Raw genomic sequence first — 24,065 nt, 5'->3', positions numbered from 1 at the left:
CTCAAACAGCAAGGTCTCACTAATCATAGTAGGACTGGGTATTAGGTCAATTTCTCTTTCTCAAAAACAAAACAAAACAAAAAAGACCCCAAACAGTTTAAACTTTATCCTGATGTAAAAAAGGTAGTTCTTAGACTTTCATGAAGTAAATTAGTTGGAAAACTTTAAACTTCCAGATATCTTTCTCTTTTCAACCTTTAATGTTAAGACTAGGGTTGGTGTAAAATGTAACTACAGTATAGACCATTCCAGATAGAGCTTCATAATTCACAATAGTCTTAGACAGTAAATTCCTAATTACCATAAGGAAATTCCTAGAGGGGCGGCTAGGTGGCGCAGTGAGTAAAGCGCTGGCCCTGGAGTCAGGAAGATTGGAGTTCGGTTCCGGCCTCAGACGCTTAACACCCACACAAAAATACTAGCCGTGTAACCTTGGGCAAGTTACTTAACCCCAATTGCCCCCCAAAAGGCAAAAAAAAAAAAAAATTCCTCATTACTATCCACCCCTCATCAAAAAGTGTTTTCAGTGGGGGAGGAGATTCAGTTTTCTAAGTGAAGCAATGCCAAAAATATACCCAGTTGGATTAGCTTTGTCATAATAACCCCTAATAACTTAATCAATAATCTTATGATTTTCCATAAGTGATAGCAACATAATTTTAGATGAAACTTTCTCTTTACTATAGGCAAATACTTCAGGATGTAAATAGTTTGCAATCTTTTCTTTTCTTTTTTTGCTAACAGTTAAGCTCATAATGTAGCAGTATCTAGATTAGAAAGAGGTTGTGATCCTAACAATAGTTCTGCATAACATTATATTACAAATCTGAAAAATTAAAAAAAAATTCTAGTCAAGGTATCTCAATTCAATTGGATAAACAGAAAATCATTCTGAACAAATTTAAGTGGAACTTGCATAAGAATGCTCATTTTTATTAGATGTGCTAGGTATTTTCATTTCTGTAACTCTTAGGTTTAATCATTGTAGAATTCATAACATGTCACTAGAAGAGCTGAAACAAACATAACCATGTCAAACATCTCATCAGATGAAAACAATAGAAGAAAAAAATCTTTCATTATTATAATCCAAATAAAATGAAATACTTTTTACATTAATACAATAACATGACAATATCCAAATTAAAAGATTTTATTTTTCTATGTTGGTGTTACCAAATGTACTTAATTTAACATTAACAATACCAAGAAATACATATAAAGCTTTACCAGTTTGAATTCACACTGGATCTGTCTTCCAAATATTATCATGTGGAATCCCTATTTATAGTTCCAATTATTTAGTATTATATTTTCTCAAGGACTCTCCACACATTTCATACTATGGGATTCACTGTTTCCTAGCTCAGCAGGCTAGTGGCATATCAGGCCAGCTTTGAGACCTACAGTCCCAGTGCAGAAGGCAAATTGCTAGTTCCAGAACCCAGGGCACAACAGGAGCAAGTAGACCAGGTCACTCCAGTGCAGTAAGCAAGCTGCCAGAACCTTAGGCATCAGAGCAGAAAGCCAGTGACCAGGCCCTTGACCCCCCATCACAAGAAGTTTGGGACAATGCCCCCTGTGCCCAAGAAGCAGAACTCATTTTTAAAAAATAAGCAAAAAAGACAAAAAGAGCTCTGACCACAGAAAACCAGTATGGGGTGACAGGGAAGATCCAAACAAAAACTCAGAAGAGGACACCAATGTCAAAATGCCTATTTGGTAAACCTCAAAGGGGAATAGGAATTGACTTCAAGTCTAAAAACTCCTCTTGGAAGAACTCAAAAAGGATTTTAAAAATCAAAGAAAGATAGAAGTAAAACTAGGGAAAAAATGAGAGGTGTACAAGAGAGAGTCAATAGCTTGGAAAAAAGGACAAAAATTGACCAAAGGAAACAATTCCTTAAAAAAATACAACTGGAAGATGGCATCTGGCATTGGGGGGGCCTTGATGTGTAAAGGCTAGGCAGTGAAGGCACCTGCCAGGTCTGATAGAGGGCCTGAGCCATGTGGCTGCTACCCCCTCCTCCTGGCCACTTGGTGACCCGCGGTAACCATGTGTAACTGCAAGGCCATCATAAAAAATGCAGACATTTTGGAGAAGATGCAGCAGGAGTAGTGTGTCACTTAGGCCTTGGAGAAATATAACATAGAGAAGGACATAGCAGCCCATATCAAGAAGGAGTGTGACAAGACATATAACCCCACCTGTCACTGAATCATGGGGAGGAACTTTGGCAGCTACCTGATGAAGGAGACAAAGAGCATCATCTACTTCTACCTGGGCCAGTTCGCCATACTCCTGCTCACATCTGGTTAGGGCATGGCCTGTGCCTCCTGCCCTGAGATACATCCAAATCACAGTCCAAATCACTGCAGCCTAAATTGCAAACACCAGAGACTGAACTAGCTTCAGCGTTGCCATGGGAACACTTCCAGCTTTAAGCCTCTATTGTATTCCTGTTGTGCAGGGCATCCTATGTACTAGTTTGTTGTGGTTATAAAACAATTAGCAAAACATAGCTTACCTTGGTATTTATTTTCTATTCCATACTCTGCTTTTCTCTCCCTACTCCAGAAAATTAAAAAAAAAAAAACAACCCAGCTTTCTCTATTAAAAATAAACCTGTTGGAGAAAAAATACAATTGGCCTAATGGGGAAAAAAAAGTGCACTGAAGAAAATAACTCCTTTAAAAGTAGAAGAGATGAAATGGAAATGAAGATATAAAAGCTAACTTAAGAAAATAATTCATTAAAAATTAGAGTTGGACAAGTGGAAGCTAATGACTTTATGAGACATCAAGAATCAAATAAAATCAAAAGAATGAAAAATGGAAGAAAATGTAAAATGTATCACTGGAAAAACAATTGACCTGGAAAATAGATCCAGGAGAGATAATTTAAGAATCATTGGACTACCATGTTCATAAAGAACCTGGACAGGATCTTTCAAGAAATTATCAGGAAAAATTTGCCTGATATCCTAGAACCAGAGGGGGAAATAGAAATGGAAGGAAGCCATTGATCATCTCCTTAAAGAGATCCCAAAATGAAAAATTCAAGGGATATTATAGCCAAATTCCATAATAGTCAGGTGTAGCAGCAAGCACCCCAAGCGTCCTCAGGGTTTGCCGCCACCACAGGTTCTTGGATCTGCTTTGATAAAGGAAAGCAACTCAAAATGGGTTAACAAGCTTACTTTAATCAGTCAGACATATATCGTTTACCTTGTTCAGGGGAAAATGGTCAGCACCCCAAACTTCAGAATACACAGACAGAATTATCAAGTCAGAGAAACAGATCAAGTAGACAGATTTCCAAACTGTCCAACCATTACATCCATACCAAATCAGCATCTGGGTTTTTCAAAGCCGGGGGACTCTCAACAACGGCTTCCCAGAATTCAGATCAAATCACAGAACACTTCTCAAAGTGAGTCCCAAAACAAAGCTACACATCAGGGCTTATATAGCCTTCTCCTGGCTCAGAGAATGTAACAACCTTATTGACCCACTGGCCAATCAAAAAGTATCTACTGAAAAACAAGCCTCCCTCCCCAGGCTTCAGGTGCACTTTAGCCTAGGGGCAGGGAAGATCTTTAAAATTTACATTCCTATTACATCAGGTCAAGGAGAAAATACTGCAACCAGCCAGAAAGAAACAATCAAGGAGCCATAGTTAGGATTACACAGAACTTAGTAGCTTCTACATTGAAGAACTAGGGAGTTTGGAATATGATATTCCAGAAGGCAAAGGAGTTTGGATTACCACCAAAAATCAACTACCCAGCAAAATTGAGCATAATGTTTCAGAGGAAAGGATGGAAATTCAATGAAATATATGACTTTCAAAGTTCCCTGATGAAAATATCAGAGCTGAACAGAAAATTCAATCTTCAAATACAAAACTCAAGGGAAGCATAAAAAGGAAAACAGGGAAGAAAAATAATAATATGTTATTTAATAAGGCTAAACTAATGAGGCTAAATGTTTGCATCCCAACATGAGACTATGATACTTGTAAATCTTGAGAACTATATCTCTATTAGAGCAGTTAGAAGGGGTATATGTAGATGGAGGGTATGGGTATAAGCTGACTTTGATGTGATGATATAAAAAATAGGGGTGCAAAAAGGATTTTATTAGGAAAAGAGGAAAGGGGGAGGCAGAATAGGGTAAATTATATATCAAGAAGAGGTACAAAAGACCTATTATAGGAGAAGAAAAGAAGGGTGTGTGTTTGTGAACATTGACCCTTATACTCATTGGATTTGGCTTAAAGAGGGAATAACATACACACTCAGTTAAGAAAGAAAATGGAAGGGGAGGAGGTCTGATAGAGTGAACAAGAGAAGTACAAGGGGAAAGGGAGGGAGTTGATAGAAGGGAGAGAAGATTGAGGGAGGTGATGGTCAGAAGCAAAACACTGGTGGGGAGGGACAGGATGAAAGGAGAGAGAAAAGTGAAAACAAGAGTGGGGGATAGGATGGAGGGAAATACACAGTAATCATAACTGTGGATTAAAAATAAGAATCCTACAATATGTCATTCACAAGAAACACATCTGAAGCAGAGAGATATACATGAAGTAAAGGTAAAAGACCTGAGAAGAGTGTACTGTGCTTCAGTTGAAGTAAAAAAAAAAAAGCAGGCTTAGCAATACTTATCTCAGACAAAGCAAAAGCAAAAATAGATCTAACTAAAAGATACAAGAAAGGAAACTACATCTTACTAAAAGGTACCATAGACAATTAAGCAATATCAATACTAAACAAAAATTCACCAAGTGGTATAGCATCCAAATTCTTGGAGCAGAAGTGAAGGAATTTTAAGGAAGAGATGGACAACAAAACTATACTTCCCCTCTCAGAACTAGACAAATTTAACCGCAAAATAAATAGAAAAGAAGTTAAGTAGGTGAATAGATTTTTAGAAAAGTTAGATATGATAAACCTTTGCAGAAAATTGAAGGGGAATGGAAAAATTAAGGTTTTCTCAGTGGTACATGGCACATACACAAAAATTGACCATGTACTAGCACATAAAAACCTCACAATAAAATGCAGAAAGGTAGAAATATTTAATTCATCCTTTTCAAATCATGATGCAATAAAAGTTATGTGTAATAAAGGGCTAGGCTAACAATGGATTGGAAACTAAATAATTTAATCTTAAAGAATGAGTGCATCAAACAATAAAACATAGAAACAATCAATAATTTTATCAAAGAGAATAACAATAGTGAGACAACATACCAAAACTTCTGGGATGCAGTCAAAGCAGTGCTTAGGGGAAATTTTATATCTCTGAATGCTTACGTGAATAAAATAGATAAAGAGGAGATCAATGAATTGGGCACTCAACTAAAAAAGCTAGAAAAAGAACAAATTCAAAATTTCCAATTAAATACCACATTAGAAATTCTGAAAATCAAAGGAGAGATTAATAAAATTTAAAGAAAGAAAACTGTTGAACTAATAAATAAAAGTAAGACCTGGTTTTATGGGGAAAAAAAAAACACAATAAAATAGATAAACCTTTGGTTAATTTGATTTAAAAAAAAGAAAGAAGAAAACCAAGTTACCAGGATAAAAAATGAAATGGGTGAATTCCCCACCAATGAAGAGGAAATTAAAGCAATCATTAAGAGCTATTTTGCCCAACTGTATGATATCGAATCTGACAATCTAAATGAAATGGATAAATATTTACAAAAATATAAATTGTCCAGATTAACAGAAGAGGAAGTAAAGTAAGCAATAACCCCATTTTAGAAAATAAACTGAATTAGCCATCAATGAACCTTTGAAGAAAAAAATCTCCAGGGCTAGAAGGGTTTCTTAGTGAATTCTACAAACATATAAAGAACAATTAATTCCAATATAATATAAACTTTTTGGAAAAATAGTCAAAGGAGTCCTACCAAATTCCTTTTATGGCACAAATATGGTGCTGATACCTAAAACAAGAAGAGCCAAAACGGAGAAAGAAAATTACAGGCCAAATTTCCATAATGAATATTGATGCAAAAATTTTAAATGAAATATTAGCAAACAGATTCCAGCAATTTATTACTAGGATAATACACTGTGACCAGGTAGGATTTATACCAGGAAGGCAGGACTAGTTCAATATTATGAAAACTATTAGCATAATTGACCATATCAATAATAAAACTATAAGAAATCATATGACTATCTCAATAAATGCAAAAAAAGCTTTTGACAAAATATAGTACCCATTCCTATTAAAAACACTAGTAAGCAGAGGCATAAATGGAGTTTTCCTTAAAATGATAAGCATTATTTATCTAAAACCATCAGCAAGCATTACATGTAATGGGGATAAGCTTGAAGCCTTTCCAATAAGGTCAGGGGTGAAACAAGGATGCCCATTATTACATCTATTATTCAATATTGTACTAGAATTGTTAGCTTTAGCAATAAGAGAAGAAAAATAAATTGAAGGAATTAGAATAGGCAATGAGAAAAAAATACCTATTACTCTTTGCACATCATATGATGGTATATGTAGAGAATCCTAAAGAATCAACTAAAAACTACTTGAAAAAACTAACAAGTTTAGCAAAGTTGTAGGATATAAAATAAACTCACACAAATCATCAACATTTCTACATCCTACCAATAAAGCCCAGCAGCTAGAGCTAGAAAGAGAAATTCCATGACTGAGCCAAGAAGGCATAGTAAAAGCAGGAACCTGCTTGAATTCTTCTCCCAGACACTTCCAGATATCTATAAAAAATGACTCTAAACAAATTTTAGAGCTACAGAACCCACACATTGACAAAGTAAAACACATGTCCTGCTGCAGACAGCCTGGAAGGCCAACAGAAAGGGTGTATCACACCAGGCCGGGAGTGGAACACAATCCTGCTTGGGTCATGCTGGCAGAGACTGGACCAGAGCAGGCCTCAGGAGGCTGAATCACTGGCTGCTGCCGAGGTTTCCAGACTTAGCCCACAAACACCAAAGACAAAGTAGAAGGTCAGTGGGAAAACTCTGTTGCACCTGGTTGAGAGAAGAGCATGGTCTGGGCCCAGGACAGCAGAGGTGGTGGCAGCTGTGGCAGTAACAGCAGCAGCAGCACTGCCTAAGACTGTGACCCAGATCCAAGCAGGGCAAAGCAAGAGAATCCAGGCTCGGTGCCAGCAAAGAGATTCCTGTAGTTGCCCTCTGATCAGCTGCTTGGTCCTCCTACCATCTGGGGGTCTGGAGTTCCTGAACCAGCCACTGCTGCTGCTGCTGCCACCACAGTCACTGCCACCTCTACCATCCTGGGCACAGGGGCTGGACTGTGCTCTACTCTCACCCAGGCCCAACAGGGTTTCCACACTGACCTTTTACTTTCTCTTTGGCATTTGTGGGTTGAGAAGTCTGGAAACCACCACAGCTGCCAGTGATTCTGTCCCCTGAGGTCTGGTGCACCCCAGTCTGTGCCACAGCAGCCCATGCAGGACTGCGCTCCGCTCCCAGCCTGGTGCAATAGGCCCTTTCTTTTTGCTTGCCAGGTTGTCTTTACCTGGAGCTGTATTTCAACTGTAATTTTGTGGATTCTGTCACTCTAAAATTTGTTTTGACTCATCTTTTACAGATATTGAAGGTGATTGGGAGACTAGCTCAAGCTTAACTCTGCCATCTTGTCTTTGCCCCAGCTAAATCACTATTGTTTAGAGAAATGCAAATTAAAAGGAACTCTGAGGTGCCACCTCACACCTATCTGGCTAACACAACAAAAAAGGGAAATGAAAAATGTTGGAGAAGACATGGGAAAATTGGAACACTAATGCATTGTTGGTAGAGTTGTGAACTTATCCAACCATTCTGGAGGGTGATTTGGAATAATGCCCAAAAGGTTATAAAACTCTGCATACCCTTTGATCCAACAATACTACTAATAAGTCTGTATCTAAAAGAGATCATTAAAAAAGGGAAAAGGATTCACATTTACAAAAATATTTATAGCAGTTCTTTTTATGGTGGCAAAGAATTGGAAATTCAGGGGATGTCCATCAATTGGGGAGTGACTGGACACGTTGTGGGATATGAATACTATTGTACTATAAGAAATGATGAGCAGGTGGATTTCAGAGAAACTGGAAAGACTTGTGTGAACTGATGCTGAATGAAGTGAATAGGACCAGAACATTATCCACAGTAACAGCTACATGTGCAGTGATCTGCTATCATTGACTTAGCTCTTCTCATCAATACAATGATCCAAGACAATTCCAAAAGACTCATGATGGAAAATGCTATTCACATCCACAGATAACTATGGAGTCTGAATGCAGATCGAAAATTAATAATCACATGTCATTCGCTCAGATCCTGAATTGCCTGGTGCATTATTCTGAAAAAGTAAAAAACGACTATAACAATTGGTGCACCAACTGTGTTTGGTTTCTAAGGATCTCCTGGACATTACCAAGTGAAGTCTAAGGAGTTTATATAGTGAAGCAGCCCAGGCTCATTCCTCTCCTTTGCTAGGGCTCCTTCACAATCTCCGGAACTGGATATTGTTTTATTAACTATACTAGATGGTCCAGGCAGTTCCATGGGCTTGCATTTAACCCTAAACCCCAACAATATGAATGATTAGCTAGGTGGCACAATACATAAAGTACCACACCTGAAATCAGGAAAACTCATCTCCCTTGAACCCAATATAAGCTTGAATTTAATACAAGTTTGAGCTCAACATCAGCTGAAATCTGGCCTCAGACACTTACTAGGTGTGTGACCCTGGGCAAATCACTTAACCATTTGTCTCAGCTCCTCATCTGTAAAACTAGGCGGAGAAATGTCAAACTGCTCCAGTGTCTTTGACCAAAACCCCCCCAAACCCAAATGAAGCCACAGAGAGCTGGACACAGCTAGAAAATGACTGGGCAACAGCAAGAACAGCCGGAATAGAACTACTTAAGCATCCTCACAGGGCACATGATATGGTAAGACTTGCATCTTACTACACCAGCTAAAATGTATGGTTCATCTGCCAGTGATACACTAATAGGCAAAGCATTTCTTTCTGATTACGATAAATATAAAAACTATTCTGTGGGCTTCAAGCCGAAAGTGATTGTGTTTGCTGAACAGCACGGAAAAAGAGTGGTCGAAAGAGTTTTCAGTGAGTGGAAAGCTGGTGTGAGACTGGCGGAGACTAAGAGAGGAGCGATACCCACACAATTTAAAAAAAGCTGCACATCATAGCTGCTCCTCACTTCTTTATAAAATAATTTGGCATAAAATCTGCAACAATTATGTGGTGAAATACAGTATTGACTCCCAAGAACTCATAATATCCATGTCCACAAATGAGATTCAAGAAAGGCCTTCTACCCTGCTCCCTTCACCTAAGTAAGGGTGCTCTTTTCACTGGTGGTCTTCTCCCCAGTACTCCCAGTAAAAATATTGGAATATTCCTTTGGAGTTACTAAGTGTCCCTTGGTATTGATAGTAATGTAGCTATTGGTATCCAGCACCTCCTTATAAAGTTAATGTTCTCACTGTGATTTGGGCCCCTCCCTTCCTCCTTCAAGTTACAATAGCTCAAGCCTTGGGGAATCAGCCCTCAAGGGGTGGTGGAGGATCCATTCCAACTGTTCCTTAAACCTTTACACAAAGACCTAGGAAGCTTCACATCACCAGGAAGGATGGAGGAATAACCAGATGGTTATTAGGAAAACCAAATATTGTAGAGACCTTCTGTGATGTCCTAAATTTTGATCTTAATGTAAGGGCCCTTACTGCCCCATTCCTGATGTCCTTATACAATTTATTAACACCTCCATATAATGTGGATGAAGCATGTGGTACCCTAGGGGTTAAGGAGAATATTAAGGGTTGCTTTTCTAGTGCTTTGTGAGGCCCCTCCTGAGTGGGGTCATTCTGTAACTTGAAAGTATCTCAAAGTCCTTTCCTCCTTATCTTGAAACACCATAAAACTACATCCTCATCTGGAACATCTACAGGCTCTATGACTTTCTGACAGGATTTTGCTACGTAAGCTAAGCTCCCCTAGATAGCTGTCACCTTGCTTAGCCCTGTTTTTACAGTACAGATCTTTAGCATCAATAAAGCTCCTGTTGCCTAAGAGAGCATCTAAGGGAATGCATGAACCTTCTCTCTCACATTCCAACTTCATCACATAGATTGACCATCAATCATCTTGTTCATTTCATATTTTAAAAGTCAAACCCAAAGAACCTTATTGGAAAGAGCATCATCTCATTCTGTTTATCTAACATAATGATAAGGAACATATCTTTTCCCATAATCCCAGGGAGTGCCTATAAGTGTGGATAGCCCTATTTGCCCCAATAACTGCTGGATCTGTACGAAACTTAACCCGTTTACCTGCTTAGGCTTTTATCGAGGTATGGTGGGAAAAGCCCATAGTTAAATCCTGACACCATCAGATGGGCTTCTCCTCTAAAGACAGATCTAGTTGCACCCAGAGTTCTTTGGTTATAAGGGGAGCTAATGGTAGGGAGTCTACCAAACCCATCTATTTTATAAATTTCACTTTATCCCTTCCTGTCCTCCTTTAGGGGACTGACTGACTGTAGAGGTAATTTATCTTTATAGGACCAAATATGCAGAACTCACCATTTTATACTTGAAAAAAGGACAAAGGATAATCTCTTTGTGGAGTTTCCCATTGATTCCTTCATTTGATTTTGCTAGAACACATCCCCTGTAAGCTCTCCCAAACAAAGGAACTGACACAAGTACTCAGTTGGCACCATTAGACTATGCCCTCATTAACCATCATTCTAAGGATTCTTTAGCTGCAGTTAAACTTTTTCCTGCAATTTCCCAAGTTCTTTCAAGGTAAAAATGGACCTATTCTCTGTCTTTCCCATAGAGGAAAGCAATCTCCCAGGAAGTAATACAAGGGGTGGGCTGGGAGTAGTTAATAGAATAAACCTGAGGATTCCTTATCACCTGGTCAAGTTCCCATTCATCTTTACTCCTGCTCTTAGTTTCCTCCTCCTCTTCCTCCTCCTCCTCCTTCTCTCTCTCTGTGTATCTATCTATCTATAGATATAAAAAAAATTTTTTTTTGCTTTTTGGAGGGCAATTGGGGTTAAGTGACTTGCCCAAGGTCACACGACTATTTTTTGTGTTAAGTGTCTGAGGCCAGATCCGAACCCAGCTCCTCCTGACTCCAGGGCCTGTGCTCTATTCACTGCGCCACCTAGCCACCCCTATATATCAATTTTAAAAATTATTTTTAATTTATGGAATAAAACAAGTATTTCAATAACATGGTACAATAAAAAGATGATTGCATAAGAAACTTCAAATCTACTATGCTCAGCTTGCTATTTCTTTCAAACATACAACAAAATTATTAAATTTTTTTTCTATATACACCTATATATGTACACACACACACACACACACACACACACACACTCAATTTGTTATCCAGAGAAACCTTTAGGTCAGAGATTATGCTTTATTTAGAGTTGGAAGAAAACTTAGAGGTCAGTTCCTCATTTTGTAGTTAAAAAGCTGTGGCTGTGTTCAGTAACTGGCCCACGGTCATATAGCTATTGTCTTAGGAGGAATTTGAACCCGTCATACTGACTCCATATATTAAGCATTCCATACATGCTGTCATGTGACCTAACTGCATTAGCAATCCCCTTTTCTCCTGTTACTACCAGATCTTTTAGCCAGTCCTTTGCTTTTAAAACATGAATTTTTTGAAAGTTAAAAAATTGTTCATTAACACACCACGACAGCCTCTGGCCCAATCCAAGATTCAAACTAAGCACTGCTTTTATAGATAGGACTAAGTATTTTCCATATAAAGTCAAAGGTATTTTGATTAGATCATGCAATCACGAGGGGACAGGATTAGTACTGTCTCAGCTTCTCTTTAAATAAATGTTGGCGGTATACTATAAATTTATATTACATAATCTCAAATGGATCCTTACTAAGGTAAGGTAATCCTTTTGTACTATCCTAATAAACTATCCCACTCACTTCAATGCCTCTTCCAAGTTTTTTCATCCCTCTGGAAACTTTCCTTGGCTCTTTATCCCCTCTTATCTGAGAAGCTAATTCACATTTCATGGAAAAAATGAGGCCATTCATTGATTACTGATACAGATTAGAAGATTTTTGAGGGAAGGGACGATTTCTTCTTTTTTTAAAATCTCTAGTACTTAGCACAATATCTGTAACATTTCTTAATAAATGTTTATTAATTGATTGAGAGTTCTTTCTTCTCCCCTTCTGCTTATCTCAAATCACCTAGATGCCTTCTCCACAGTCACCTACTTCACCTCTGTCTTACATGAAGAATCCCTCTGAAAATCCCTCTACATATACATATATGATCCCATACTATCTCATTTTCTCTAGTTGATTGATTCTTCTATCATCCGCACTCTCTCACTTACCTTTGAGATGTTTATAAAGTTCAAGAGACAATTTCTGGTTAATTAATCATTTTTTTTTAATAATACTAGCATTCTATTAATACAAGGGTCAGTGATACTCTCAAATGACAAAAACCCTTCATGGAGGTAGTCTCATAGTGTAGATGTCTTTGGAGGAGTGGGTGTTCCTGAGGGTGGCAATCAACTCTAATTGGTTACAAGTAATGAGATATTACAAAGAGAGGTGGACCTATTAATTTTGATAAAGTTATTTACTTCTAAATTCCCAGCCTTAGGCAATCTAATGAAAGAATTTAGCCCCACCCAAACCTGAGTAGAACATAATGGGCAGGAATTCCCCTAGATAAGATGGTTTAGGTGGGATAATGTTTTGGCAGAGGTCAGTAAAGTCCTTCAAAGGCTGGGCTTAGAACAAGGAAATAGGACAGGAAAAAAGCCTGGATCTCCCCAATGATAGATTGTTAAGCATTTCCTCTCATCCCACTATTTGATTCTATTGAGAGACTGAGTCTGCTCAATGAATAACTAACTGAGGTGACAAGCTTTTCATTGAGGATTTCTATCTATGGGGCTTGTGAGGGGAAACTATGTGAGGAGAAAAGGGAAAAATTGACTAGTGCTTTGATAAAATCAAAGGGGACAATCCCCTTTGATAGACCTCACAGATAAAAGATGGAAAAAGAAAAGTAAACAATAAAAAAAAAAATTAGCCCTTTCACAGAAGTTTCATCCCATATAGCCATCTGATTCTTTGGAAATATCTGATACAGCCTTCTGGTTTGGTTTTGGTTTCAGAGCAGTTTCCAGCTGACTGGCTTCTCCTGTTCAGGTCACTTGTATAAATCTTCTTCTCTGCTAAAAATCTCCTACAAGATTGCTCTTAACACAATTTTAAATTTACTTTGCCAATAGCCAGGTCAGGAGGCCTTATGTCTCTATTACTAGAAAATAAAATTTGGAAGCTTTTAGATCAGAGAATTTACAATTTTAGTTTGGCCAGTTGTCATGTTGATACATTCAAGAAACTTGGATACAAAACAAAAATTAGAACCCAATTTTTATACTTGGCATTGTTCATTCCCCCCATTAGGAGGGTGAGAATAACAGAGCTCTTTTTATAATAAGATTGACTCTTCCCCAATTGATAAATGGTCAAAGGATATGAACAGGCAATTTTCAGAGAAAGAAATTAAAGCTATCTATAAGCACATGAAGAATGCTCTAAATCACTATTGATTAGAGAAATGCAAATCAAAACAACTCTGAGGTACCACATCTCACCAGTCAGATTGGCTAAGATGACAAAAGAGGAAAATGACAAATGCTGGAGAGGATGTAGGCAAATTGGAACACTAATGCATTGCTGGTGGCGTTGTGAACTGATCCAGCCTTTTTGGAGAGCAATCTGGAATTATGCCCAAAGGGCTATAAATACTTTCATATCCTTTGACCCAGCAATACCACTCCTAGGGTTATATCCCAAAGAAATCGTAGAAGTGGGAGGAAGACCCATATGTACAAAAATGTTTATAGCAGCTCTTTTTGTGGTGGCAAAGAAGTGGAAATCAAGGGGGTGCCCATCAATTGGGGAATGGCTGAACAAGTTGTGATATATGCATATTATGGAATACTATTGTGCTATAAGAAACGAGGAGCAGACAGTCTTCATATTTACCTGGAGAGGCTTACACAAACTGATGCTGAGTGAGAAGAGTAGAACTAGGAGAAATTTGTACACAATTACAGACACAACGTATGTGTGATGACCAACTTTGATAGACTGGACTCTTCTCAGCAATGCAGTGATATAAGTCAATGCCAAAAGACTCATGATGGAGAGAAATGTGTGCATCCAGAGAAAGAACTAGAAAGAACTGAGTTTATATCCAGGTAGAAGCAAAATACCTGATCTTTTTCCTTCTCTTGTTTGGTTTTATGTTCTCTTTACCATTTTTCATTCCATCTGATACAATCCATCTTTATAACCTGACTAATGTATAATGTGAAAGTATTTACAGATCCTATACTTGACTATATGCTGCCATGGGGGAAAGGGGAGGGAGGGGGACAAAATGTGAAACTCAAGGAATTGAATCCTGTAAACTAAAAGGAAACAAACAAATTAATTTAAAAAAAATTAAAAAAAAATAAGATTGACTCTAAAACAAGAAAGAATTCATTTAAAAGTTGCCAGATTAACTTCAGTTGTAACAAAAGTTTCTGAGATGGGATACATAAATACATTGAGTAATCAATTTCCAAACAAACTTTTTAACAAATAATTTATTTATAATAAAACATTTTAAACTTCTAGTTATGTTCAAGTGAATAATCTCTAGTAAAAGTGGATCTCTCTTTAAGTTATTTATAAGACAGATCACAAGCCATTTTTCTGTTGAAATAACTAATAGTGCTGCTATTCTTTCCATTAAAACAGAACGGAGACAGTTATGATATTAATCCCACCAAACAACAGGATTATATACTGGTTTCCCAAGTCTTTGCATCATTGGCCTAATATCCCTATACTATTGTGAGAACAGAGAATAAATTTTATGAAACATTGTCCATAGTAAAACATGTTCAGTTATTGACCATGTTCAAATGGACATAAACAGACTACCTACTCATGGAATCCCTCTAAACAATGGGACATCTTAAGGTGACTCTTAAGTAGTTTGCACACTTCTCAGGACATGCTCTAAACCAGATATCCCATTAAGTTAACACAAGATAACTCATAAGTTACAACTCTCCATTAACATCTGACTGAACTGAAAACCTATTCCTTAAAACATAAACAAAAGAGGTTCCTGACTTTAACCACACAACTCAACAGATTCACCTTTTTGTTTTACAAACTTCTTTTTCTTTGTATAAATATCGTTCTGAAAGAAGGAGATACTTTAGGAACTGAATCTTATACATACATATACAAGTACTAATTTAACTATTGCTTAGGCATGGAATGACTATAAATTCAGATAAAGAGAAAGATCTTTACCATTTGCAGCTTGTTACAATAATTCAGATGCTTTAGCATTAGTCTAATAACTAATACATCCAGTTTTGCAATAAAAAAACTTTCACTGTTTGTCTATCCTGATCATAGGAATTTGCTATGAGGTTAGAAATATGAACATGGTTATAACAGCATCAAAACTGGTTTTCAGGTCCTATACCCTTAAGCCTTAGCCTTCCAGGGTAACTCCCCTACCTTGTTCCCAGAGACAGATACTCACTAGCCTTAAGATCTCAGATCTCCCTCCCATTGATTACTTATTGCTCATATATTTCTTAAAGCACCCATTTAAAGTTGCCCCTTAGGACACAATAAACCTAAGAATGAAACTCAAAATGAATATTCAGGATCCCAAAAAAGCTTTCTCCTCAAACAGTAAAGTCTCCCTAATCACAGTAAGACTGGACACAATTATTTTATTTTTTTTAAGCAATTGGGGTTAAGTAACCTTGCTCAAGGTTACACAGCCAGGTGTTTCTGGGTGGGTGCTAAGTGTCTGAGAACAGGTTTGATCCCAGGTCATCCTGACTCTGGGGCCGGTGCTCTTACTCACTGGGCTACCTGGCTGCCCCTGGACACAATTATTATAAATTCCACCAAATTATTGCAATAAATAACTTACAAATGAAACTTATCAGGCCTTCTAAGAATCACAGGTTTTTTAAACTTAAATATTTGTACAAAATGTTTTTTACTTAAACATTCCTTCTTAAAAGTATTTCTTCCTCTAACATGAAGAGATTGGAGAGGGGTCTCTAAGCCTGTGCGGCAGGACAGGACTTGAGTTGCCTCAGGGCCCTTGGATGGAGTTGAGATGAAAGTGAAAGCTGGTTCACCAAATCTTCCAAGGGCTTTGCTGTGGTCAAGCCAGAGTTTGTCAAGAAGCCCAATAGGAAAAAACAAAAGAAGAAGAAATTCTGGAAAAAGTACTCCAAGGTAGCAACAGAAGCTTCCAAGAAACCAGCGGCAGGGGTAGCTCTGGCCCCACAAAGGGTTGCAAGGATTTTCCCACAATTGGAAGGTCTTGCAGGAGCTATTGAAACAAAAAACACCAAATCCAGAAAAGTCTGTTCTTTCCTCTCTGGGGTAACCCAGAAAAGAACCCAAAAGCCACCACCAGAAAGGCAGAAGTGTTTCTAAAAAGGAAGAACATGGTGAAGCAGAACTACCAAAGGTGGCAGGCAAAATAGATCAACCTTCCTCCAAGACTTCTATTTCTTTAGGATCTTTGAATGACACAAAGATTGTCCCTCATAAAAATTGCAGTGAAACAAAGGGCGCAGCAATGGAACTGAAACTAAGAAAGAAAAAAATGGCAGCCTGCACCAGTAAACAGGAAACATCAAGCATGAGAAGAGGAAGACAGAAGAATCAGCTCCTCTTCCACCTATAGGATCAGACATCTGGTTTGATGGTATAGATCCTAAGGATATTGAAGCTGCTATTGGTCCAGAAGTGGCAAAAATAGCTTGAAAAAAACTGGGTCTGAAGGAAAGAAATGTTACTGTTGAAAGAAGGGGCATTTGAAGGCATGACCAAAGCCATAGCTATGAATTATGAGATGGGGGGAACAGGACCACATGGGGAAGAAAACATCCTTGCCTGAGTGTTCATTGTGAACAAGTTTGGGAAGTATGTTTATGACAAGTACGTCAAGCCAACAGAGCAAGTGGCTGATTACCAAACAGATATCAGTGGGACTTGACCAGAGGACATCAAACATGGTGAAGAGTACCAGGTTGTCCCAAAGGAGGTGGCAGAACTTCTTAAGGGCAGATTCTAGTTGGATGTGGCCTGCATAATGACTTAAAGATGCTACTTCTTTATCATCCCTAAAAGAAGATACAGGACACACAGAAATATAAGTGTTTAAAGATACAAGTAAAGAGTGGAAGACTAACTCTGAAACTACTTAGTGAGAAAATTCTTGGTATCAAAATACAGCAGTCAGAGAGCACTGCTCAATTCAAGATGCCCAGGCAGCAATGAGACTCTAACGGTGAAAAAAAAATTGGGAAGAAACAATCACAGGCAAATATAAACTACAAAAGAGAGAAAATGGCAAAGCATAACTGACCCCCCTTTGTCACCATTTCTGCTGTCTACCCTGCCTGCTGGCTTGTTTCTCAACAGTGTGGTCATGACCCCTGAAGACACTGAACAGGGATCTTCTTGAGCCAAGTGAGAGGCAGGGTATTTGGTCAGCTTACCATATCACTTATATGTTGATTGTGTAGCCCTTGGAGTTGGCACAGATGAAATATTCCCAAAGATGGAATACTTTTTGCAGAAGCTTTCAAAATTGTGGCTATGGGGAATGTGATCTACTAAAGGGGAATTTGACCCTCTTCAGATACAGTACCTCTTGCCGAGGAGCTCACAGTTTCTTGTCTACATTCCTTTCCTATATTCCAGAAATCACTGTTAATATCAGAGGCATAATTAGAATGTAAGTGAGGGGGTGTAGCAGCAAGCACCCCAAGCGTCCTCAGGGTTTGCTGCCACCACAGGTTCTTGGATCTGCTTTGATAAAGGAAAGCAACTCAAAATGGGTTAACAAGCTTACTTTAATCAGTCAGACATGTATCGTTTACCTTGTTCAGGGGAAAAAGGTCAGCACCCCGAACTTCAAAGTATACAGGCAGAATTATCAAGACAGAAACAGATCAAGTAGACAGATTTCCAAACTGTCCAACCATTACAGCCATACCCAGTCAACATCGGGGTTTCCACATCTGGGTTTTTCAAAGCCGGAGGGCTCTGGACAACGGCTTCCCAGAATCCAGGTCAAATCACAGAACACTTCTCAAAGTGAGCCCCAAAACAAAGCTACACATCAGGGCTTATATAGCCTTCTCCTGGCTCAGAGAATGTAACAACCTTATTGACCCACTGGCCAATCAAGAAGTATCTACTGAAAAACAAGCCTCCCACCCCAGTCTCCAGGTTCACTTTAGCCTAGGGGCAGGGAAGATCTTTAAATTTACATTCCCATTACAGGGGGCTTTGGGGATTTGTGGAGGGATGGCCTTTTCTTTGGGCACAGAAAATGAAGATCAGAGACATGTTCTGGGTTTCAATGAAACTGTTTCAGTATTCCATTTTCAAAATTAAATAATTTCATCAACAAAAAAGTATTTCTTTCTTAAAAGTAGCTTAAAATTAATCCTGATGTTAAAAAGCAATCATTAGAATCTAATGAAGGAAATTAGTTATAAACCTCTAAGCTTATAGATATTTCTTATCCAAGTGAAAATAAATCCTTAAAATTGCAGTTTATCAAAACAAAGTTGGTGTAAAATGTCTTCAAGCATCATAAATTCCAAAAGTATCACAACAAAATACATTTCTAATTACCACAAATTCTTACTTACCACCCTACCCCAGTCAAAAAGTGTTTGCAATGGGGAGAAGATTCAATTTGTCTAAGTGAAGCAATGGTAAAAAAAATATACCCAATTAAATTAGCCTCATCACAATAACAAAGTTTACTAGGTCTTTAAAAATTTACTCAATATCTTTTTCTTCCTTTTGCCTTCTCCTCAAGTATAAACTCAGCCTGGCATAACATGTATTCCTAGAAATCAAGAAGATAATTTCATTCTAGATTCTCACAAAGATGGAATATGTGATAGTTCACTCACCAAACAACACTAGTCAATATTAACTTATATATATATATATATATAACCTTAGGTGAAGCTCACTTTATATCACAAACAGACTTTAATTATACCCTCATTTTGTGCATTGAGTGTTTGTATCCCATGTATTCATCAGGAATTCCACAACGTAGCAAGTTCTTGCACAGGGTTGATAAAAATTTGTGACTAGATGGTTCCAAGAATCCTTATAAGCTTATAAAGGAGATTTTATAAGGCCTTTTCTTTGTACCTTTCCCAACACATTAATCGATTATCAATTTTTCTTTTTAAAATACCTATGTAAATACCTGATAGGTTTTGACATCATAATAACTCTAAATAACTTAGTTAACACTCATAATTTTCATAAGTGATAGCCAAATAATTTTAAATGAAAATTCCTCTTAAATATAGGCAAATTTGGAATTTTAAGTTCTGAATTAGAGTACTTCAAAATAATATATCGTGTTTCCCCGATAATAAGACCTATCCCAAAAATAAGCCTCCCCTTACTGTGTAAGATTCCTCTAAAATAAGCCCTCCCCCGAAAATAAGCCCTATTGAGATTGCTACTGTAGTGAAGGTGATCCCCTGCGCTACATGCTACATTACAGTACCCTCTGTATGCACCATCTCCCCCCTCCCCCCGGTGAAATGCACACCGCGCTCCGAGCTGCATCCAATCAGAGCTGCAGCAGTGAGCGCATCATCCTGTTCTTCCCCAGTGATTTGCTTGCTGGCGCCATTGAGAGCAGTGCCGCGGAGGAGAGCTGAGGCAGGACAACATAAAAACCTGGTAGGTAAGCGGGAGTGAGGGGGCATGATGGAGGATAAAAAGGGCATGATGGAGGACAAAAGAAGAACTCAGGGGGCATGATGTAGTGAAAAGAAGGACTGATGGTCATAATTTTATTATTCTGTCTGTTTTGACCCCCAGACATGAGTACAAAAAGGAAGAGCTACGTTATACTGTTGAGTATAAGAAAGCAATTGTAGAGAAGTCACATGGCAAGAATCTTGCAGTTTTCTGTAAAGAAAAACTTTTGGATCTTCGAATGGTCAGAAAATGGAGAGCAGATTATAATAACCTCAATCAACAGGTGGATGAGGGAAAAGGGAAAAAGCGCAGGTCTGGATCAGGTCGGCAGCCCTTATATCCTGACTTGGAGATCCTCATTGGTGAATGGATTGCTGACAGGAGAGCACAGGCCTTGGTTGTGCGCAGGGCTGATATTCAAGCATTTGCCCTTTCAATGGCACCAGAGTTTGAAATGGTCTCAGAAGGATTCAAAGCATCACAACACTGGTTGGATGGTTTCCTTCAATGGTATGAACTGTCCCTAAGAAGATCAACAACACTGTTTAAGCTGAAAGATGCTGAAGTTATTAAACGTGCACTTGCATTCAAGTCCTTTATTGATAGGATCGACATTTCCAAGTACTAAACCTGCAATATGATTGCTATGGATGAAACTGCAGTGTTTATGGAACAAGGATCTCAAACAACAATTCATCACAGGGGTGCAACGTCAATCTACATTCCCACCACTGGCTATGAAAGTGCACGGGTCACCTGTGTTTTGGCAATTCATTTGGATGGAAAGAAAGGCACACCTCTAATCATCAGTAAGGGCAAGAAAGATAAGATTGAACGTGTATCTGGCATTTACATTCTTGAAACCGAAAAAGCCTGGTGTACACAAGCCATTATAAGAAAGTGGGTTGATTTAATGCTGCCACTTGTTATGCGAGGTAACCAAAGAGGTCTGATAGTCTGGGATTCAGCTAGCACTCACTGCGCTAAAGAAATGAAGAACTTCCTTGCAGAGAGAAGAATAGATCAAGTAATGATTCCTGCAGGAATGACTGCCTATCTCCAGACCCTTGATATTGCAATAAAGAAGCCATTCAAGGACCATTTGCTCATGGAAGTCAATGACTACATTGAAAATAGAATGGAAAGAAATCAGCGTGGAAACTTTGTGAAGCCCTGTCTGCAAGAAGTCGTGACTTAGGTGAAGAAGTCATGGGATAATATTACTGACAGCTGTGTCGCCAAGGCACTACGAGCAGGTTACCTGGACAAGATATATTCATTTAAAGAGAGCTATATTGCTGGACATGACAGATTGGGTCCACTTCTTCTGAAGGAAATGGAGGCGCAAGACATCCAGGACAGAATTCAGGGTATGGACACTTATGACGATGTTGTTGAAGAAGATGACATGATCATTATTGAATACAGGTACGTTTTTTTGTTCACATTTACCTGTTTATTAAAATTGCTGTCAATGTTCATTAAAATAAGCCCTCCCCTGAAAATAAGCCCTCTGGTGTTTTTCTGTCCAAAAAAATAATAAGACAGTGTCTTATTATCGGGGAAACACGGTAGCATATGATCAACAGGGCTCATAAAATGATCTAATAGCTTTCTAACCCATTTTTTAAAACTGCTTTTAACAATACAATCCTTATTCTATCAACATCCAAATTATAAGATAAATTGCTTTTCTTTTCTTTTTTGATTTCTCTCTGATTTGGAGAAATTTATCAGCAAGATTCTCTCCTAAACACATTTTGGGGAGACAAAGAAGACAGTATCTCTCTGTCTCTGTCTTTCTCTGTCTCTCTCTCTTTCCCTTTTTCTTTCTCCACCTGGCTCTTCCTCCTGTTTTAATAGTATTTTATTTTTTACTAATTACATGTCATTTTTAAGAAGATTGTGAGTTTCAAATTTTTCTCCCTCCCTCCCTTCTTCTCCTACCCTCTTCTGAAAGGCAATTTGATACATTGCTACCATGTAAAACATATTTCTATATCAGTCACAGTTGTAAAAGAAATAAGAGATCAAAAGGGGAAGAAAGAAACCATGAGAAAGAATACAGTGAAAAAAATATGCTTTGATCTGCATTCAGAGTCCCCCAGTTCTTTATCTGAATGTGGACGGAGTTTTCTTTCCTGATTTCTTTGTATGTGTCTTAGATCATTGTGTTGCTGAGAAGAGCTGAGCCATTCATAGCTGATCATCACACAATGTTGCTGATACTGTGTACAATGTTTTCCTGGTTCTGCTCATTTCACTTTGCATCAGTTTGTACAAGTCTTTCCAGGTTTTTCCAAAATCTGCTTGTTCAAGAAGTTATTTTTCTAACAATGTGGTTGATAAAATAATTTATCAAATTTCACAATATAAGAGAATATAGAAACATAACAATATAAACGATATTATATACTTATAACTTGAAACAAAACTAATTACCAATATTAACAGCCAAGTGGTCTCAATTCAGTCAAATGTGTTTCCAAATTACTTATACAGAAAATTATTCATCTCATCACCATTGGTATTGTATACTGACCACATCTAAAAATCTATATAAAGAAATCAACTATGAATCAATTACACCTAAACAAAGAAATAACAGATGGTAGTAGAGAGAAACCAGGAAGTTGCCTGAGCTCTTCCCAGTTTCCCTCAGAAACAACCTTAAATCAAGCCTCTAAAAGAATTCTGGAGCAACAGAATCCACAAAAAGACAGAGTGAAAAAATTTCCCATCCCTAGGGACCTTAGGACATCTGAAAAGATCTGTCTCACTTTAGTAAAAGAAGCTTGGCCCAGCCCAGGAGGTGTCTGACCAAGCAAATGGGAGGCTATAAGCCACAGAACAGATCAGCAACCCACAATCCTGGCTCAACAGGCCAGTGGCACAACAGACTAGCTGTAAGGCCTCTAGTCCCAGTGCAACAGGTAAATTTCCAACCCTAGAACCCAGGGCACAAGAGATATAATTAGGTAGGGTCACCCTAGTGAAGTGGACAAACTGCCAGCATCTCACTATCCAGAGGAGAAAGCCAGTGACCTGAGTCTGCACAAGAAGCTTGGGACAGTGTGCCCTGTGCCCAATGAATAGAGCTCAACTTTAAAAAAATGAGCATAACCCAGAAAACAGACTTAACCATAGCAAGCTATACTGGTGACAGGGAAGATCCAAACAAAAACTCAGAAGAGGACAACAATGTCAAAATTCCTACTTGGGAAACATCAAAGGGAAATATGAATTAGCGTCAAGCCCAAAAAATCTTCTTAGAAGAGGTCAAATGGGATTTTAAAAATCAAATAGAGGTAGAAGAAAAAATTGAGAAAGAAATGAGAAGTATGCAAGAGAGAATCAACAACTTGGAAAAGGAAGGACAAAACTGACTGAAGAAAACAATTCCTTAAAAAATACGATTGGACAAATAGAAAAAAAAAGTCCACTGAAGAAAAGAAAACCTTAAAAAAGGGTTTAGCCAAGTGGAAAAGGAGGTACAAAAACTGACTAAAGAAAATAATTCATTAAAAATTAGAGTTGGGCAAGTGGAAGCTAGTGACTTTATGAGACATCAAGAATCACTCCAACAGAATCAAAAGAATGGGAAAAAGTAGAAGAAAAAGTAAAATACATCATTGGAAAAACAACTGACCTGGAAAATAGATCCAAGAGAGATAATTTAAGAATTATTGGACTACCTGAAAGCCACAATTAAAAAAAAAGCCTTGACAGCATCTTTCTAGAAATTATCAAGGAAAACTTGCCTGATATCCTAGAACCAGAGGGTAAAATAGTCATTAGAAGAATCCACTGATCATGTCCTGAAAGAGATCCAAAAATGAAAAGTTCAAGGAGTATTATAGCCAAATTCCAGAATTATCAGGTCAAGGAAAAAATACTGCAAGCAGTCAGAAAGAAACAATGCAAATATCAAGCAGCTATAGTAAGAAGAGGATTTAGCAACTTCTACATTAAGGAACTGCAGGGCTCAGAATATGATGTTCCAGAAGGCAAAGGAGCTTGGATTAAAACCAAGAATCAACTATCCAGCTAAATTGAGCATAATGTTTCAGAGGAAAGGATGGACATTCAATGAAATATGGGACTTTCAAAGTTTCTTGATGAAAAGATCAAAGTTGAACAGAA

The 24,065-nt window shown here is 38.0% G+C and overlaps 2 pseudogenes; both read left to right on the top strand.

The window, feature by feature from the left end:
• The first annotated feature begins 2,056 nt into the window (after window positions 1-2,056).
• On the top strand, window positions 2,057-2,320 carry LOC138171866 (dynein light chain 1, cytoplasmic-like; annotated as a pseudogene).
• A 6,679-nt stretch (window positions 2,321-8,999) lies between these two features.
• On the top strand, window positions 9,000-17,458 carry LOC138171900 (RNA exonuclease 4-like; annotated as a pseudogene).
• The last annotated feature ends 6,607 nt before the right edge of the window (window positions 17,459-24,065 follow it).

This window comes from Petaurus breviceps, unplaced genomic scaffold, assembly GCF_028583685.1.
Source record: "Petaurus breviceps papuanus isolate PSGF00001 unplaced genomic scaffold, PetGlider_PUasm1.0 470, whole genome shotgun sequence".
In the NCBI taxonomy this organism is placed as follows: domain Eukaryota; kingdom Metazoa; phylum Chordata; class Mammalia; order Diprotodontia; family Petauridae; genus Petaurus; species Petaurus breviceps.
The sequence above is the reverse complement of the archived record's forward strand: the minus strand, read 5'-3'. Positions and strand labels throughout refer to the sequence as shown.